The 20,154-nt window shown below is 38.9% G+C and overlaps 1 pseudogene; it reads left to right on the forward strand.

Annotated features, from left to right (window-relative positions):
* The first annotated feature begins 4,376 nt into the window (after positions 1–4,376).
* Positions 4,377–5,331, forward strand: LOC128641585 (olfactory receptor 1G1-like; annotated as a pseudogene).
* Positions 5,332–20,154: the final 14,823 nt, after the last annotated feature.

Consider the following 20,154-nt stretch of genomic DNA (forward strand, 5'->3'; position numbering starts at 1 on the left):
TTTATTACCCTGGAAAGAAAGGGAAAGCAAAGTTTTAAGCCATAAAGCTTTTCTAGCTAAAATAGCTAGAGACATATACCTGACATCAACTCTAATGATATCAAAAGATGATATCACAAATAAAATAATTAGCATGTTATAGAATAATAATAATGCTATAAAATTATGATCTGTTATTTGTTGCGCTAAAGCTTCTAACCAAAAAGTTGAAGCTGCAGCAACATCCGCTAAAAATATAGCAGGTCTAAGAAGATTACCTGAACATAAGTAAGCTTTTCTTAGAAAGGATACAATTTTCTTATCTAAAGGATCCTTAAATGAAGTACTATCTGCCATAGGAATAGTAGTACGTTTAGCAGGAGTAGAGACAGCCCCATTAACCTTAGAGATTTTGTCCCAAAACTCTAATCTGTCAGATGGCACAGGATATAATTGCTTAAACGTTTAGAAGGAGTAAATGAATTACCCAAATTATTCCATTCCCTGGAAATTACTTCAGAAATAGCATCAGGGAGAAAAAATACTTCTGGAATAACTACAGGAGATTTAAAAACCTTATTTAAACGTTTAGATTTAGTATCAAGAGGACCAGAATCCTCTATTTCTAATGCAATTAATACTTCTTTAAGTAAAGAACGAATAAATTCCATCTTGAACAAATACAAAGATTTATCAGCATCAACCTCTGAGACAGAAACCTCTGAACCAGAAGAACCATTATCAGTATCAGAATGATGATGTTCATTTAAAAATTCATCTGCAAAAAAGAGAAGTTTTAAAAGACTTTTATGTATACTAGAAGGAGAAATAACAGACATAGCCTTCTTAATGGATTTAAAAAATAAAATCTCTTATATTATCAGGAACACTCTGAAAATTAGATGTTGACGGAACAGCAACAGGTAATGTAACAGTACTAAAGGAAATTTTATCTGCATTAATAAGTTTGTCATGACATGCAATACAAACAACAGCTGGAGAAACAGATACCAAAAGTTTATAGCAGATACGCTTAGCTTGGTAGCTCCAGCACTGGGCAGCGATTTTCCTGAAGTATCTTCTGACTCAGTTGCAACGTGGAACATCTTGCAATATGTAAAAGAAAAAACAACATATAAAGCAAAATTGATCAAATTCCTTAAATGACAGTTTCAGGAATGGGAAAAAAATGCCAGTGAACAAGCTTCTAGCAACCAGAAGCAAAAAATAATGAGACTTAAATAATGTGGAGAGAAAAATGACGCCACATCCGGAACGCCGACACTTTTGACGCAAAAAAACGTCAAAAAATGACGCAACTTCCGGCGACACGTATGACGCCGGAAACAGAAAAAAAAAAAAAAAAAATTTGCGCCAAAAAAGTCCGCGCCAAGAATGACGCAATAAAATGAAGCATTTTCAGCCCCCGCGAGCCTAACAGCCCACAGGGAAAAAATCAATTTTTTTTTAAGGTAAGAAAAAATGATTGATTCAAATGCATTATCCCAAGTATGAAACTGACTGTCTGAAAATAAGGAATGTTGAACATCCTGAGTCAAGGCAAATAAATGTTTGAATACATATATTTAGAACTTTATATAAAAGTGCCCAACCATAGCTTAGAGTGTCACAGAAAATAAGATTTACTTACCCCAGGACACTCATCTACATGTTTGTAGAAAGCCAAACCAGTACTGAAACGAAAATCAGCAGAGGTAATGGTATATATATAAGAGTATATCGTCGATCTGAAAAGGGAGGTAAGAGATGAATCTCTACGACCGATAACAGAGAACCTATGAAATAGACCCCGTAGAAGGAGATCATTGCATTCAAATAGGCAATACTCTCCTCACATCCCTCTGACATTCACTGCACGCTGAGAGGAAAACCGGGCTCCAACTTGCTGCGGAGCGCATATCAACGTAGAATCTAGCACAAACTTACTTCACCACCTCCATAGGAGGCAAAGTTTGTAAAACTGAATTGTGGGTGTGGTGAGGGGTGTATTTATAGGCATTTTAAGGTTTGGGAAACTTTGCCCCTCCTGGTAGAAATATCCCATACGTCACTAGCTCATGGACTCTTGCTAATTACATGAAAGAAATAATATATAATATGACAAGTACCCCGTATCTAATGGAAACAAAAAAATCTGTAATTGCAGTGGGGCACTGTGGGTAACTGGCAGTTTGCTACAGGTTCTCTATAGCACTTTAGCAGCATAACTTTTAATTTGGGGGTAAAATAAATAATAAGCCACAGAGAAATTATTTCACACAGTGCTTGCTAGGCCTGTGCATTTGTTTCGTTACAAATACTAATTCAGGAAGAAAACATGGATATTTGCTTTGTTTTCATAAAAGGAATATCAGAACAAATGCACTCGGTATTTTATAGAAAACAAATATTAATGAAATTTGTTAGAATGCATTTTTCCTTTAAAATAATAGCTGTTCAACTGTAGCATGATGGAGAGCTGTGCTAATCACAGTGCTTCTTCACAGAGTCATGGTACACACTAATAGGAGGCTTAGCGCGGCTAAGATCCTTTAGTGAAGGCTCTGGGATCTTTTTCACTAAGCCTTCTATTACTGCAGGTGAGTATAAGTCTATAGGTCAGTATAAGGCTACAGGCAGGGGCGTATTTATGCATAGGCCAACAAGGCCGGTGCCTAGGTCTGCAGATTTGAGGGGGAGGCAAAGGCATTGATATGTTGGAAAGGTTGGAATTCATTTTATTGAAAAAAAAATCCTGTGCTGCGGTCACATGACCCGGCTTTTGCAGAGGTCACGTGACATTTTCCTCCTTCTGCCCGCCTTCCTGTCTGCTCACCACCACACATGGATGGAGGGAGCCATGCACATGCACACGTGATCTCCCAGGGAATTGGACTCGGCAAGCTGTGAGTGAAAAAAGACAGATGTGGAGCTGCTGTGTAGTGTGAGAGACATCGGACGGACACGAACTAGACCAGAGTCAGTGAGTGACTTTGAGTGTGATCAGACTTGGAGTGGAGCAGAGCCACAGAGGTTTGGACTGGAGAGGAGGGGGGTGATCTGGCACATAGCAGTGCAGAATACATAAAAACTGCAAGGTATTTTTTGTTTTTGTTTTGCAACTTTTGCGCCTCTAAAATACTTAGGGGCATATTTATCAAGGTCTGGCGGACCAGATCCGACACTGCGGATCAGGTCCTCCAGACCTCGCTAAATACGGCGAGCAATACACTTGCCGTATTCAGCATTGTACCAGCAGCTCACAAGAGCTGCTGGTGCAATGCCGCCCGCTGAAGACTCGCTACCAATGGGCCACCAGCAGGGGGTGTTAATCAACCCGATCGTACTCGATCGGGTTGTATTGTGGCGATGTGTGTCCGCCTGCTCAGAGCAGGCGGACAGGTTATGGAGCAGCGGTCTTTGTGACCGCTGCTTCATAACTGCAGTTTCTGGCGAGTCTGAAGATATTGATTTCCGGCGATGTCTGTCCACCTGCTCAGAGCAGGCGGACAGGTTATGGAGCAGCAGTCTTTGTGACCGCTGCTTCATAACTGCAGTTTCTGGCGAGTCTGAAGATATTGATTTCCGGCGATGTCTGTCCACCTGCTATGAGCAGGCGGACAAGTTATGCAGCAGCAGTCTTTGTTCAACTGCTGTTTCTGGCGAGCCTGCAGCCTCGCCAGAAACACGGGGCATCAAGCTCCATTCGGAGCTTGATAAATATGTATGACAAAGTAAGGAATGCGGATACTTTAGTGTGCAGAAATTGAAAAAGAATGAGAGAGTCAAAAAAAGTAAGATTGTATGAAGAGGTTGTACTGGTGGGAAGTGAAAAGTTAAAAGGGGAAAAGGTAATACTAGTGATTAATTGATATTACTGTAATTATCAAATGCTTCCCAATTCAATTTAATATTTAAATTTGTAAAAAAAAAAAAAAGATTTAGTTTCCACGTGTTTTCGTGTCCCAGTTAGCCCTGAATCTTTCAATTACTGGCATTTCCTAGCTATGTCATTTTGTTGTTAAAAGGGATGTTTTGTGGTCTTCGCATAAGCATTAATGCAATTGATCAAATTTTGTTTCGAACAAATTTCATATCTAATTATTTGGTTTAACCAAATTCAACCGTGGACGAAATTGTGATGCTCAAATAGGCTCAAAATTTTCAAACAAATATTTCAAGCAAACCAATTTTTTTACCTATGCACATGTCTAGTGGCAAAAATATATTGCTGGCACACTTGAATAATCTGAACAAATTTTAATTATTATATAAATAAATAAAAAAATGAATAACATCAGATATATATATTTCTGTATAACCAAACATTGTTATTGTTCTTTAAATTTTTGCTTATTTGCTTATTTTTCAGTTGAAACACAAAACTATACAATGAGATGCAGAACAAAACAATATTATTTGAATACATTCTCTATGGATTTTCAGACCTGCCCAGCTTCCAGCTTCCTCTCTTCCTGACCTTCCTTCTTATCTACCTAATGACCTTGGCTTGGAACCTTCTCATCATTCTCTTGACCATTACAGATGTTCACCTTCACACACCCATGTACTTCTTTCTTGGTAACCTGGCTTGTCTAGACATGTGCTGCTCCTCAGTGATTGCGCCAAGGATGCTCCTTGATTTGTACCTTCAGGAAAGGAGGATTTCCAAATCACTATGTATAAGCCAAGTCTTTTTCTTCATATTTTTTGCAATCATTGAGGTCTTCTTGCTGGCTACGATGTCCTGTGACCGATATGTTGCTATTTGTCATCCTCTTCATTACATGCACATTATGCATTGGAAGTTGTGTGTCCAGTTGGCACTAGGAATATGGGCACTTGGATTGATCTATGCCCTGGTGCACACCCTTTGTATACTGAGATTAACTTTTTGTGGCTCAGTCACTATACACAGTTTTTTTTTGTGATCTGCCCCAGTTATTCCAGCTCTCTTGTAATGACACTTTTATTAATGTATTGCTTATATTTATTTTAGGAATTGTACTCGGGTTAGGATCCTTGGTGGTAACTTTTGTTCCCTACATCACTATATTCTCTACAGTTCTTAAGATTCCAGCTAAGAATACAAAATGTAAAGCTTTCTCTACCTGTACTTCTCATCTTTCAGTGGTCTTAATATTTTATGGTACCCTTATTTTTAACTATTTTCGTCCCAACACCAGTTTTAATTTTTCAGAAGACAGACTGATATCTGTCTGCTATACACTGATGACACCACTGTTCAATCCTCTTATCTACAGCCTGAGGAATCAGGAACTCAGAAGCGCATTACAAAGAGCTCTACATAACATAAATATCATAGTTGACTTCATACACACTACTAAATAGTCACTATAGATTATCTAATAAATTAATAACTGCACCATTTATCTAGTACCTCCTCTCTGCAAACTAGACATCAATCCAGAACCTGAAATTTCTCATCCAATCACCACTAAGGATTATTGGGATATAGGGTATTAAATCTACTGTTATACAACAAGTCTAGAGGTGCCCCGTATATAATAATATTAAGTGACACAAAAAAATAAAATAGATAGTCGCAAAGATTCAGACTTATGAAAAAACTTTTATGTTGAGAAACTCATAATTGTGTTTTATCTTTTTTTTTTTTAAATATTTTTTTTTATTGAGGTATCAAACAATAATACAACATCAGTACATATGTCCAGATATCAATCTCAATTAACAATGAAAGAAAGAGCATCTTGACCATCCTATTGGAATAGGTGGGTTAAGCTGAAATCTATAAGGTACTAATAACAGTAACCGTGAGTGCAATATCCCACTCTCAACCATACTCAGTAGCTGCAAGTGAAAGCTTAATCTGTAGAGAATAACAAATCAGCAGTTCAAGTCATGAGAGTATAGGTACAGGCATAAATTTTAGAAATGTATCTGGGATATGAATTAGAAGATGTATAGTATATATGGCTGAAAGTGAGAAGAGAAATCTTACATATGGTAAAGATAACTAACTGGAACATATATTAGAGTTACCTCTTTTTATAACCTAGAATTAATGCAGGTATGAATGGTCCCCAACTCACTATTTAAGTCACATGGCTGTTTATCTATTCAAAGAGTATTGTGGCGCGGAGGGGAATAGTATCATGGGTTAATTTTAAGGGAGGGGGGGGATTCAGCGGACCAGAGCCGCTCAGGTTAAGAAAAAAGAGAGGGAGAGAGGGAGGGGCGTGGGGTCGTGTCCGGGAGCTAAGGGGAGTATAGTATTATCTCTATGATATGTATATTAGTATGGTCTCTATTGAGCTAATAATAAACTGATTGAGATAGGCTGATGGGTGGCTAAAGCACATATAGTATGAGGAGGTCAAAGTGTAGGCCAGGGATGGATTGGCTGGATATTAGGTGCTGAAATAGTGGAGCTGGGAATACAATGGGTGGTAAATATATGTGTCATAAAACTGGAATCTACATGAAGGTGAAACCGTATAGACCAGATAAGAAATTGTCTAGTGAAGGTGATGGTATGCAATAGTAGAAGTGGGTATCAAAATACGTCAGCTTATATTACTGTAGAGAGGTTGTGTGCCTCAAGTGAGTCGGTGATTAAATAGGTGATGGGGGGGTAGATTAATATCTTCCTGCTGGAGATTTAAAGTAAGCTTAAACTTGCCATTTATGTCTCGTGTCATAAAATGCTAAACTTGGCTACTGTAAATAAAGAGTCTAACAGGTTTACATGATAAGAGGGTCCTTATTCGGGAATTATTGTCCAATGAAGTGGGGGAAGGCTAGCAAATAAAAATGTGCTGTGTGAGCCTTTAGGGTTTTATGTTAGTGTTATAAGAGACGGTTGAGTGAAGATGTATAAGAGCTAGGGACTATCATCTCACTGGACCAAAGTCAGATGTAAATAGGAGCAGGGGGACTTATCATAGAACTTTCTATGTAATCCATGTCACCTAATAATATCATGTTGTCTGCACCTAGTCTGCAAGTAATGTTTGAAGGTTAAACGATACATGGAGCTATCAAAAAGCAGCGGAAGTGATTTTATAACATTGATTACAGACAACAGAACATTACTCACTACGTTAAGTGTATACCGCTTTTTCAAGCCTTATACTGAAGTGTGCACTAAAACCAAAAGCAGCCGAAAAGGGTGCAAGGGAAATTATGTATAGTCCCTTAGCTAGGTCGTGCTCAAGGCTCAGATCTTTATCCTCTTATGCAAACGTTTGCGAGGCTAGCATAATAATATAACCCTGGCAGGGGATTTGGGATGAGGGTTAAAAGTTATAAAATAAAGAGGGTTAGGGCATCCACTAGTGTTGCATTCCTGGTATGTCTTTATAAGTACATAGTTAACGAACATACTAACGATAGGGGAGATATCTAGCAAGGTAACATCTATAAGCTACTATGTAGAATTGCCAAAGCATGGGTACTGATAATGGGGCTAAAAGTCCTGTTTTGTAGGTATCAAGTTTTCAAGAGTAGTATGAGGCTGCTGCAGTAGCTAGTATCTCTCTAAGTAAGTATCTTAATCACCTGGAACAAGGTATTTGACTACTCTGTGTGCTCTATAATGGCCATTAAAGGGAGCTACTTATATGTTGTTATCTCTCTAGTGCAGTTGCAAAAAGTGAAAACATATATATTGAATTACAATCATCAATAGTCAGCCCAACCCATGTGAGGCATATGTATTAAATTGAACTATAAGGAACATACTCTAATCACCTTAGTTAAATAGTAGTGCATAAATACTAGATTAAGTCTGCTAGGGTCCAGAATATAACAGATTATAACAAAACATAATGTATATACATTTGAACATTTAAATTAACATTTCTATGCGTAACCATCCATAGAGAACACATCTCAGAAAAAATATTCAAACTAAGTTGACCTTTAGTAGGAGAGTTCTGGGCATCCCTGTTGGGCTGTGGTTTATAATTACTAAGGTCAAACTTTTATGGCCCAAGATATATCGCAAAACAGCTAAGTGTAATAAACAACTAACGCTGCCACTGCAGGGAAGGAGCTTATCTCCCATTGTGGGATGTAAAATAAAGAATAGTGATGAGGTATTGCTCCAAGTATACTGGAAGTTCTCATGGGAAAGTGACCAGGTGTCTTGCGCTGTAGTAGGCATAAATAGCGCTATATAATACTGAAAGCTCCAGTACATCGATGGTGTTTGAGAGGGTGTACTGAGGTGATGGGATATGGGTATGAGAGTAAGTGTATTGAGACCTTGCGTATTACTTAAAGCCATCCCGACTTAAACTTAATAGACACTATATCTGTGGAGTGTACGGAGTTCATATAGCCCAGTCAGTGAACTACTCGAACCCACTAGAGTTCACAGGGCTTCGGCAAAAACATAGTCATCATAATCAACCAATTCCAGACCTGAGTCCGTCTGGATCTACTGACTGAGCGGCCTGCAGATTGAGGAAGACTGAGCGGAGCTTTGGATCTGGGGGGGCAAGTACGCTTACTGCTAGGGTTGTGAGCAGAGTTACCAAGTCGTGTGTCAGAGGCCAAGACTGAGTTCAAGGAGTCTATAATCCAGTTGTGTCTAACAATTGCGGGTCTCCGATGAGATGCCAGAGATAGCAGAGGAGTTTCCCCAACCGGGCGAGGGGACGGGCTAGTTTGTGAAGGTGCTGTACTCTGTCTGGTGGTGTGCCGCTTTTCTCCAGAATTTTGAGTGAAAGCTGCGGATGTCTGCATGACCCCACACGGAGTAAGTGAACTGGCTGGGGATGGTGTGTTGTGTATGTCCGCAGACCCCGCAGGCCGATTCAGACTTGCTCCCGCCTTTACTCTCCGAGACATTGTAAACTGCGCTGCCTCTAACTGTTCAGTACGTGACGGTTCAGTAGAGGGTCTCGAGCTAGCAGGCTGCTCGATTTCCATCCTCTGAGTAGTATGTCTCAGTATCTCAGAGAGTTCGCCAAATTGGATATCCATCTTGTGGATTATATTTATTAGCATGAGGTGCAGGATCTCATAATTCTCCTCCATTGTATACAAATGTTGACGAAGTCAGCTCTAATGGAGAGGAGATCTTAAGGCCGAAAGTACTAGGCCCACACTTTATCTTCGTCTAGAATCACTTCAGTTAGGTTGATTATTACAATCTTGACATCTGTGTGAGCGGTAACACTTCTGGGATCGAGATTAGATAATTTAAATGATATATTTACAGTCAATGTATAGGTAAACGACAGATTATCTCTGAAGGCATTAAGAGCTTCTGTTTTTTCTGCCCATCATGGCTGCCGCCCGGACACGCCCCCCCCACGCATTGTGTTTTATCTTTTAATTATTTTAATAAAAGACTCCATGAATTGTCTTAATACGAACTCAAGATTACTAAACTCACACATTCTAAACTCACCCTCACTAAGGTCAGTGCCTCTGGCCGCACATGGCACAGTGCTCTTTTCTCAATGAGGTGACTTTCCACCTCTAAACCAATATCTGTGCTAGTATAAAGAACAGTGTCAGATGTATAGCCCAGCTATTCGTTTAGAGATGGAAAAATCACATCATTAAGAAAAGACCACTGTGCGGTGGGCAGCCGGAGGCACTGACCATAGCGAGGAGCCGCCACACAGAAATTGTGAGTTTAGCACACTTTTTTGTACACTGAAAGTTTATTTTTACTGATGGTAAATCCTAGCATTTTTTTAAACGCTAGGATTTACCATTACTTTAAGTGCTGTTACATTGTGAGTTTGTTTGCTTTCCAAATTAAATCTGTAAAGACGTTAATGTACCATTGGAGTATGTTTCTTTGTGTTTGACTTTATTACAGATAAGAGGCCAGTAATATCAATAGGACAGATTGCTGGGACGCTGATAATTTACGCAGGATGTGAAACCTGCACAAAAAGTGCTTTACAATTTTGAGTGTGTTTAGGTTAGTTTAGTTTATGATTAATGGATATTCGTCCAACTTTCTGAGCAAAGTAGTACTAGCTACGCACACATTGCTATTCATATAAGTACATTGGCTAAATCCATAGTCCAGGCTGTAACAGACTAAGTGTTTCGGTGAATACTTAACCCACTGTTACCCACATTCTCTGATCATTATTATCAATGTGAAGCACTCATAACACTGATATTATCTATTGAACCCATTACTCAACAGTGATAGTTAAACTATATTGAAGCTGACATTAGTCTACCCAGATGGGAACTCTTACAGCAGCTCTACATTAAAGGTTATAACAACTTTGGTAATCACTACTTAGTTAACTCAGTTGATTATCTAGATTACTAATAACGGTGAATTTATTGAGGCCGAATTATTATATTCAGTGATCTAACCTGTAATTTATTACACTGATTTTGGTACTGGAGTATATTTTAACTGTGCGTGTATTAACCAAAGAAATTTGTTTTTTTAATTTTAATATCAATAAAGGTTATATTTTAATATCCTGTTGGGGAATCCCATCCCTTAGTTTAGGCCTAGAGTGCTGTAAGTGCATACTTTGGGAAGTCTGATACCCTACATATCATTCTTCCTTTGTGTTTATACTTATATTTGTGCACAAGCACCATTTCCTCCAGCTAATTGTAGAATTGACAAACTTATATCTCCTGATTGGAATTACCATTAGAGGAAAAGCCCAAGTAGTGCCACTGTTCATTTTTGTGGGTTTGTAGTTTACTATATCTGATTGTTGTCTAGTTAATGCACCATTGGAGCACTCTTTTTCTTTGGTATGGTTTTTTTTCTTAAGATTAATCTCTATATACTGTAGATATGCTTACTTCCTATTTTTACATTCAATTGATTATGGATTATTGTTTGATATTTGTAGAGCTTCAATTATCTTCAAAAATGTCAGTCGCTGTTGTTGGCATGGGCAACACCATCTTTTTTTGGGGTCCAAACTTGCACATGTTGTCAGATATCATTATCATTCTTTTTGGGGGTGTTGATCATTTATCAAGTGCCTTTGGGGCCTATCTATCAGTCTCCGAAAGGAGCTTGAGGGCCTGTGTTTCTGGCGAGTCTTCAGACTCACCAGAAACAGCAGTTATGAAGCAGCAGTCACAAAGACCGCTGCTCCATAACCTGTCTGCCTGCTCTGAGCAGGAGGACAGGAATCACCACAATTCAACCCAATCGAGTATGATCAGTTTGATTGACACCTCCCTGCTGGTGGCCCATTGTCCATGAGTCTGCAGGGGGCTGCGTTTCATCAGCAGCTCTTGTGAGCTGCTGGTGCAATGATAAATGCGGAAAGCGTATTGCTCTCCGCATTTAGTGAGGTCTTGCGGACCTGATCCGCACTGTCGGATCAGGTCCGCAAGACCTTTGATAAATAGGGGCCTTAGTGTGTTTTATTTTATGTGTCTATTTTGTACTTGATATGTGTTCGATAACTTGTACTTGGAAGAATTAGGATCCCTGAAGCCAATAATGTCCATATATTGTATGGGTGAAATTTGGGCTATCCACTCATATCTGAAGAAATGTTTTTCCAGTACATAAATGGTGTTATCATTTACATTGTGATTGGTCCAGAATTGAAAAACAGATATTGGGAGCCGAAAACAGCCAATAAACAAAACTAGAAGACTGGAATTTACCCCATTCTTGAGTTGTGTTTTCAATCTAATAAAGAGAGTCATAGAAAAGTGCATGTTAAATGTTCTATTGTGGCTTTTGTTACAAAGTACACTAACACCCATAAACTACCTATTAACCCCTAAACTGAGGCCCTCCCGCATGGCAAACACTATAATAAAATTATTAACCCCTAATCTGCTGCACCAGATATCAATGCCACTATTAAAATGTATTAACCCCTATTCCGCCACTCCCCGACATTGTCGCCACTATAATAAACCTATTAACCCCCAAATCACCGCCCTCCCACATCGCAAACACTATTTAAATATTATTAACCCCTAATCTGCCATCCACCCACACCGCTGCTATAATAAACCTATTAACCACTAAACCGCAATGAAATATACTATTATAAACTATTAACCCCTAAACTGAAAGCCCCCCACAATGAAATATACTAAAATAAACTATTAACCCCTAAACCAAAAGCCCCCCTCAACTAAATATACTAATTTAGCTATTAACCCCTAAACATAACACCCCCCTAACTTTATATTAAAATTACAATTTCCCCATCTTGAATTAAATTAAAACTTACCTGTCAAATTTAAAAACATAATTTTAAACTAACAATTAAACTAATAATTATTAAACTACAATTAAACTAACTACCAATTAAATAAAACCTAAACTACACATTAAAAAAATCCTAACACTACTCTAAAAATTACTAACTAAAAAAAAATTAAAAAAAATTAAAATACGAAAAATAAGAAACAAATTATCAAGAATAAAAACGAATTACTTCTTATCTAAAAGCCCTATCAAAATAGAAAAGCCCCCCCCCAATAAAAAAACCCTAGCCTACACTAAACTGCCAATAGCCCTTAAAAGGACCTTTTATGGGGCATTGCCCTAAAGATATCAGCTCTTTTACCTGTAAAAAAAAGCTAACCATTGCCCTGAATTAAGCTTTCATCCTATTGGTTGTTCCTATCAACCAATAGGATTGAGCTGTCATCCTATTTGCTGTTCCAATCCGCCAATAGAATGAGAGCTCAATCCTATTGGCTGATTGGATCAGCCAATAGGATGGAAGCTCAATCCTATTGGCTGATTGGAACAGCCAATAGGATTTTTGCAGCTTTAATTCCTATTGGCTGATAGAAATCTTTCAGCCAATAGGAATGCAAGGGACGCCATCTTTGATGACGTTACTTACATTGAAGCTTCAGTTTATGACGGCGACCATATGAAGAGGATGCTCCACGCCGGATGTCTTGAAGATGGACCATCTCTGATGGATGAAGATAGAAGATGCCGCCGGGATGAAGACTTCTTTTCAGGGCAATGGTTAGCTTAGGTTTATTTACAAAGGTTTTTTTTAATTTGGGGGTATGGTTGGACGGGTGGTGGGTTTTAGTGTTGGGGGGGTGTTTGTATTTTTTTTACAGGTAAAAGAGCTGATATCTTTTGGGCAATGCCCCACAAAAGTGCCTTTTATGGGCTATTGGCAAATTAGTGTAGGCTAGGGAGTTTTTATTTTGGGGGGCTTTTTATTTGACAGGGCTATTAGATTAGGTGTAATTTGTTTTATTTTTGATAATTTGTTTTTTTGTTTTTTGTAATTTAGTAGTTTTTTTTGTAATTTAAATAATTGTATTTTATTAATGTAATTTATTTAATTGTAGTGTAATGTTAGGTTTTAGTGTAAGGCAGGTTAGGTTTTATTTCACAGGTAAATTTGTCTTTATTTTAACTAGGTAGTTAGTAAATAGTTAATAACTATTTACTAACTAGTCTACCTAGTTAAAATAAAAACAAACTTACCTGTGAAATAAAAATAAAACCTAAGGTAGCGACAATGTATTTATTAGTTATATTGTAGCTAGCTTAGGTTTTATTTGACAGGTAAGTCTGTATTTAGTTTTAAATAGGTATTATTTAGTTAATAATTGTAACGTTAATTTAGCTGTATTTAAATTAGTTAGGGGGTCTTAGGCTTAGGGTTATGCTTAGGGTTAGGGGTTAATATATTTATTTAGTGTTAGTGATGTGGGGGGGCCAGAGGTTTAGGGGTTAATAACTTTAGTATAGTGGTGAAATTGAGAGCGGAAGATTAGGGGTTAATAAGTTTATGTAGGTGGCGGCAATTTTAGGGGCAGCAGATTAGGGGTTAATAAATGTAAGTAGGTGGCGGCAGATTAGGGGTGTTTAGACATGGGGTTTATGTTAGGGTGTTTGGTTTTAACATTACATTTATTTTCCCCATAGACATCAATGGGGCTGCATTACAGAGCTTTTCATTCCGCAATTGCAGGTGTTAGACTTTTTTTTTGCCAACTCTCCCCATTGATGTCTATGGGGAAATTGTGCATGAGCACGTAACAGCAGAACTTGTTTTCGGTGCGCTATGGAGCTCAACGCAACCATATTGCCCGCACAAGCCTGCTTTTTTAAAAACATGTAATATCAGCGCTTTTGTTGCGGTCATTAATTTCCCTATAGCACTCAAAACTCGTAATCTGTCTGAAAATTATTATTATTATCATCATTTGTATAGCGCCACAAAATTGTTTAGCACCTTACAAAAAGAGTTTAAATATATCTGTGGGACTACTGCCAGTAAGACCAAATAGTTATCAAATAGTGCCAATACCCCTGTTGTGTGTGTGTGTATTATGTGTGTGTGTGTGTGTGTATTATGTGTGTGTGTGTGTGTGTGTATTATGTGTGTGTGTGTGTGTGTGTGTGTATTATGTGTGTGTGTGTGTGTGTATTATGTGTGTGTGTGTGTATTATGTGTGTGTGTGTATTATGTGTGTGTGTGTGTATTATGTGTGTGTGTATTATGTGTGTGTGTGTATGTGTGTGTATTATGTGTGTGTGTGTATTATGTGTGTGTGTGTGTATTATGTGTGTGTATGTGTGTGTATTATGTGTGTGTGTGTGTGTATTATGTGTGTGTATGTGTGTGTAATAGACAGAAAAGATGAACAGTGAAGTGCCAATTAATAATGTTCATCAATAAACTCAAAAAGCCACTCTTGAGGAATTAGCGGGTCACCATCCATATATTTAAACACAGCAACCTAGGTAGGTGAGACTTACTTTAAGTATTAGGCACTGTCCTCACGGCAACCACTCTCAGACCTAATTGCCTTCTGTATTTATCACAGACCAGGCGACTGGTACTATTTAGTGGGTTTTTCGGGTGTAAACCTCTACCCGACTTATCTGGACAATGTCTTACAACACACGGCACAAGCACAAGCCGTCACAGAGTTTTCACTCACCCCCTAGTGCTGTAATTTTTGATGCGGTGGCTCCATTCGTCCTCACGGAGAAGAAGTGCTTCAGACGCCTCTCGCGTCCGCAGTAAGCTCCCGGCAGTAGCGTAGCCACTCCAAACTCCTAGGCCCCCAACAGACCAGGGACCACGTGATCGAATCCTCCAATCGGATACGTCCTCAGTAGGCAGAGTAATCAGTCCGAACAAATAGCAGGCTAAATGAACAGCAGCAGGCAGTAATCCCAGGGTTATAGTGCGGTACTGTGTGTCTATGAGAGCAGAGTGAGAAAATCAGAAAGCGGGTCCCTGTACCCACTTGAAAACAAATATCGGAAAAGGAGAAAAAATGACTGATCCTCACTCAGGTCATAAACGAACAATTCTTTAATCCATATTATTAAAAAATAGGAAACAGGACATGACAGAACATGCAGCCAAGATGAAACGTCTGACCGGTTTCGGTCACACAGGACCGTAATCATAGACACAATTACACACACATGCAACTACCTTTAAAAAAGGTTAAAACCACAATGATTGGTTAATAACAATTGCCACATGTCAAACACTTTAATACAATTGAATGCATAATAAAGATATGAGAAGAAAACCTATGTATAACTTTGGTTCAAATTATATAACCTAGATTAGTATACAGAGAATATTCAAGAGAGCTACCTTTAATCATAATTAATATACTGCTTAGAACAAATTCAGTAAACATCAGAGGGAAAAGAGTTAAATTTAACAGACCAAATTATCATTTTAGATATGAGATTGAATTTGATTTAACAGTCAATAATTAGTCTGGACATTATTTAGTATTATTGAACTTGACGTTCAAACTATACTGTCGTTGAATACAGCTGCCAATACTAACCAGCACTAGTGATGTCATAATTCACCTGTGCCAGAAATTGAGTATATCATGTTCAGAATTGAAACCTACTGGAACCAAACAATTTAGTTTGAATATCCAGTAGGTTTCTTGCCTGCATAGGGAGGTTAGTCTATCCCCTCCCCTAGGGGACTTGGGGATTTGCTCTATTGCTTGCCATTTAAAAGTAGTGACATCACCATAATGAACATCTAGAAAGTGTCTAGAAAGGGCAGAACATGGTTTATCACCTGAGATATAGGAAAGATGTTCCCTAATTCTGGTACCAACATCCCTGGTCGTTCTACCTACATAAGATTTTGAGCAGCAGATGCACTCAATAAGATAGACAATGTAGGTACTCTTGCAATTAATGCATCCCTTAGTGTTAAATACCTCACCAGAATGGCCAGATATAAATGATCTGCCCACCCTGATATGGTCACAAGAGGTGCATGTGCGTCTGCCACATCTGTAAGTACCTTCATGCGTCAACCATGAGTTACTGACAGATGGTTCCTTCAGTAGACTTGGAGATAGTATGTTACCCAGCGAGGCAGCTCGCCTCGCTACAAACATACAACCTCCCTCAACTTTGTCCCTCAATTGCTTATCTCCCATCAGTATCGGAAGATTTTTCGCAATAATCTTGCACACATCTTCGTACTGATTAGAGAACTGGGTTACAAATTTTGGTTTGATGTTAATAGATGGGGGCTTCCTTTTATTAGAAACATCTCTTAGCATAACGGCCCTGTCCATTTTCTTCACTTCAGAATGAGCTTTGTATACAACCTCTCGTGGGTAACCTCTTTGTCTAAGCCTTCTGCACAGGTCCCCACTCTCCCTCTGGAAATCACTTTGCTGGGTACAATTGCGTCGCACCCTCATAAATTGGCCTTTGGCAATACCGCCAAAGACATGCTCAGGATGACTGCTTCTAGCATGCAACACAGTGTTACCAGCAATAGGCTTCCTATAGAGGGACGAAACAACCTTATTCTCAGCTGGGACACCTTTAAGGACTATATCCAAAAAACAAATTTCAGTTTTATTCCACTCAAAAGTGAACTGAATGTCAACCTCATTTGTGTTCAGATAGTCCACATACCTCTTAGCAGAAGTATGGTCACCTGACCAAATCATGAGCAGGTCATCAATATAGCGGATGTACTTAATGACTTGATCTGAGGGATTTATGCTACTATCTCCATAGACGTGGGCCCTCTCCCACCACCCCATAAAGAGGTTGGCATAGGATGGGGCAAATTTAGCCCCCATAGCGGTCCCACGTCTCTGGAGGTAGTAGCGACCCTGAAACATAAAAAAATTATGTTCAAGCAAGAATTTAACAGATCCCACAATAAATTCTTTCATTCCATCTGAAAGATCCGTATAAAGGTCTAAATAGAATTCAATTGCTCTCAGGCCATGTGTGTGAGGGATGGATGAGTATAAGGAGACAACATCGATTGTCAACCAACTATACTCCTCCTTCCAAGACACATCCTCCATCACACACATAGCATCAGTAGTATCCCTGATGTAACTAGGGAGCCTTTTCACCAAGGGTTGAAGGAAATAATCAACCCACTTGGATAATGGTTCTAATAAAGAGCCAATACCGGCCACAATCGGCCTACCTTTCACATTAATAATACTCTCATGAACCTTTGGTAGGTGGTGGAAGATGGGAACAACCGGATTATTGACAATCATTGTTTCAGCAGTTGCATGATCAATTATCCCATCCTCCACCGCCTCATCCACCCAATGTCTCAGTTCATTTGAGTATTTCAATGTTGGATTCCCTGGTAAACCAAGGTAGGTGTCACAGTCTTCTAACTGGCGCAGGGCCTCATTCACATAATACTCTTTGTCCATGACAACCACATTGCCACCCTTGTCTGATTGCTTAATCACAATCTGATCATTATTCCTTAGATCAGTCAAAGCTGATTTCTCTTTGAGGGTGAGATTATGGGGCCCCACTGTGGCCGTCATGGACAGATTAGTAAGGTCCTCCACCACTCTTTTGTGGAAGACTTCCAGCGCCTTACCTCGTACTTGCATAGGATAAAAAGTGGATGGTGATCTAAGTTTGGGGATAGACGTTACAGAACCCATGTTACCAATATTTCCCTCGTTAGATAAACTTTCAAGGGACAACAGTGTACAAGTATCTCTGAAATCCAAATCTCCAGATGTTCTGACTGACAAATCCCTTCTCATATCCAGAGTATCAATATTGGACTCTGAACCTGAAAAGTACTTATGAACAGTAAGGTCTCTAATTAATTTATTAACATCCACAATTGTTTGAAAAAGATCAAACTTTTTAGCTGGAACAAATCCGAGACCATAGTTAAGGACCCTACGCTCAAAGTCAGTAAGACAATGTTTGGAAATATTAATAACAGCATCTAGACGTACTTGTTCTGTTTTCTGGTTCTCACGGCCCTTAAGGGGTATCTCTGTTGTTCCTGGTCCCCTATCTTTTGGTTTGACTTTCTCATATTCTGCTTGCTCCCTCCCCCCCCTTCTGGTGGGTCCTGAGCCCCCTGAAAAACCTGAGGTTTAGAGCACTGTGACTGATTGGTTTTTAATTTTGGTTTTGCTCCTTGTTGAGCCGAATTCTTTAATATTCCCTTAAAGGGAACATCCGTAGAGGTTGAAACACATATTGTTTCTAATTGATTCTCAAACTCAGATGCTTGATCATCGCTAGATCCCCCCTCATAACTTGAGGCAAACCTATCCTCCTCAGAGGTGTCACCCCCTAAATTCACAAATGACACTTTCTTATTACCATCCTGTTCTAATTCAATTCCTGTTACTTTATTCTGTTTATTATATCTCTGACCCCTTCTTCTCTTGTTCTTGTTTTTACTTTTACTTATATAGGGAATAGTATTATCAGTAGTATGCTCAAATTCCTCTAAATTAGACCACTGTCTATTTCTTTGGCGTCGCCGCCAAATATAGACATTACCTGAGGTATAATCCTTTTGATCACGCAAGAATTTGGTATGCTTAATTTGAATTACCAATTTCTTGGATTCCTCAATTGTCTTCTTGAAGATTGCATCAAATCTTGAATAGACCTCATACTCCCTAAACCTTTCCATATCAGAGTAAATTTTATCAAGTCTAGACTTTACTTCTATCAATAACATATCCTTATACTCTATAAGCAATGAGATCAGAGTTAGTGAGCAACTGGTGAGAGCATGATTCCAACGATCAATAAAGTCCTGATCTTTCACATCATAAGTTGGAAATTTATTTATCCTAAGCCCTCTGGGCACCATTTTTAATTGTAAATACTTATTGAGAATCCATTTGTCCCACTTCAACTTCTGTTCTTTAAGCTTTAGATATTCAAAGTCCTGGAAAAGGTCTCCCAATTTAATATTTGGGGAATCAAATTTAAATACATCCTCCAGGTCTAAAGAGTCCAAATTATCTTCGTCAATATCAGTAAAAAGTGAAATTGCCTGTCCCTCTTGGTCCTCCATAGCTTCCACCTATAAACTATAGGGAGCTAATTATTATAGTCCAACTTAAATATATATGTGATTAATGCACACAGTACCGTTATTGTAAACACACTATACCCAGTATGAACAAAGGTAAAATCACTGCTGAAATATGCCAAAGCACCTCATAATCAGGGAATATATGAATAATAGACAGAAAAGATGAACAGTGAAGTGCCAATTAATAATGTTCATCAATAAACTCAAAAAGCCACTCTTGAGGAATTAGCGGGTCACCATCCATATATTTAAACACAGCAACCTAGGTAGGTGAGACTTACTTTAAGTATTAGGCACTGTCCTCACGGCAACCACTCTCAGACCTAATTGCCTTCTGTATTTATCACAGACCAGGCGACTGGTACTATTTAGTGGGTTTTTCGGGTGTAAACCTCTACCCGACTTATCTGGACAATGTCTCACAACACACGGCACAAGCACAAGCCGTCACAGAGTTTTCACTCACCCCCTAGTGCTGTAATTTTTGATGCGGTGGCTCCATTCGTCCTCACGGAGAAGAAGTGCTTCAGACGCCTCTCGCGTCCGCAGTAAGCTCCCGGCAGTAGCGTAGCCACTCCAAACTCCTAGGCCCCCAACAAACCAGGGACCACGTGATCGAATCCTCCAATCGGATACGTCCTCAGTAGGCAGAGTAATCAGTCCGAACAAATAGCAGGCTAAATGAACAGCAGCAGGCAGTAATCCCAGGGTTATAGTGCGGTACTGTGTGTCTATGAGAGCAGAGTGAGAAAATCAGAAAGCGGGTCCCTGTACCCACTTGAAAACAAATATCGGAAAAGGAGAAAAAATGACTGATCCTCACTCAGGTCATAAACGAACAATTCTTTAATCCATATTATTAAAAAAT

Source organism: Bombina bombina, chromosome 11 (genome assembly GCF_027579735.1).
Source record: "Bombina bombina isolate aBomBom1 chromosome 11, aBomBom1.pri, whole genome shotgun sequence".
Lineage (NCBI taxonomy): Eukaryota > Metazoa > Chordata > Amphibia > Anura > Bombinatoridae > Bombina > Bombina bombina.